The sequence below is a fragment of the Penaeus monodon genome, chromosome 29 (genome assembly GCF_015228065.2).
Source record: "Penaeus monodon isolate SGIC_2016 chromosome 29, NSTDA_Pmon_1, whole genome shotgun sequence".
Classification (NCBI taxonomy): domain Eukaryota; kingdom Metazoa; phylum Arthropoda; class Malacostraca; order Decapoda; family Penaeidae; genus Penaeus; species Penaeus monodon.
The window spans coordinates 4,140,765-4,141,958 of record NC_051414.1 but is presented as its reverse complement, the minus strand read 5'-3'; positions in this window follow the sequence as shown (position 1 = coordinate 4,141,958).

The following is a 1,194-nucleotide window of genomic DNA, read 5'->3' as shown; positions in this document are numbered from 1 at the left end:
CCCGAAAAAGGGAAAACCCACAAGACAGAAAAAACCCGAAAAGGGAAATTTAAACAAGTACAAGAACAAGACGAAATAAAAATCTAGGTCTGCGCGCACGGGTGGGAGGGGAGGGGAAGTAGAGAAGAGAAGTTCTTATTGGCAGGGGGATGGGAGGGCAGGGGAGGGAGAAAGGGGGTTGGCAGAGGAAGGGGAAGGCAGGGAGGGGGAGGGGCAAGAGAGGAGTGGAAAGGGGAAAGGGGGGAGTGTGTGGGGGGGGGGGGGGGGGGGGGAATCCATTTTAAGGGCAAGGGCGGCCCGCGTGGGGTTTAAAGCTTTCAAAATTTTCAGAATAGGGTTTTTAAATTCTTTATGGAATGGGCCCCTTTTGCCTTTAAATCGTCGTCCCCCCAAACGGAGACCCCCCATTCTTCCCTCCCCCTTGCAAATGGGGGGGGTAGATAAACCAAAGGGGGCGGGGTGTACGTGGGGGGGGACAAAAGGGAAGGGGCGTAGGGTACTCTGTACGTGATGAGTGTACGTAGTTGCACTTATTTAGACTCTTGTTGTACTTTCTCGATGTACATCCCAAGGGTATTTTGAGTTTCTTTTTTTTTTTCGGGATCGTGACTGTTTTTATTAAGTGGTTTGACTGTGCGTACACGAATTGACTAAAACGTGTTTTTGGTGTCGCCATGTTTCTTTTCCCCCCTTACGTGCGTTATTCTTTTTTTCTGTGCCCGGGAGCCGCAGTAGTATGGGGTTTTTTTAACTGAATTATGCGGCCCCGTGCAAAATTTTTCCCCTTATGTCGGGCCATTTTTTTTTTGTTTACGTTCACCCCCTTTTAAATATTTTGGTGTTTGTCCTCGCCTATTTTGGGAAATAATGAAAAAATTCGTTTTTTTTAAGCATGCAGAATCGTACGGGTTTGGCTTTTTTAAAAATAAAGCGGTGACTAGTTTGAACGGACAAATAAAATAAGGGGTGGGTTGCCCGACTCACTGACTTTATGGTTAACAGGCAGACTACTGAGTGATGAACCGCTTTCTATGACGCTAACGGAGCTCCATCCCTCGCGTGCTAGACAGTGCAGGTTCGATAGAATGCTTGCTGAATGATTAACCGGTATCAATCTCTTTGCCTCTCTCGTTTTCATGAACTGTTTCAGGCTCCCTCTGGGCTTTCTTCTTTCCCTCCCCTTTTTCTTTTACT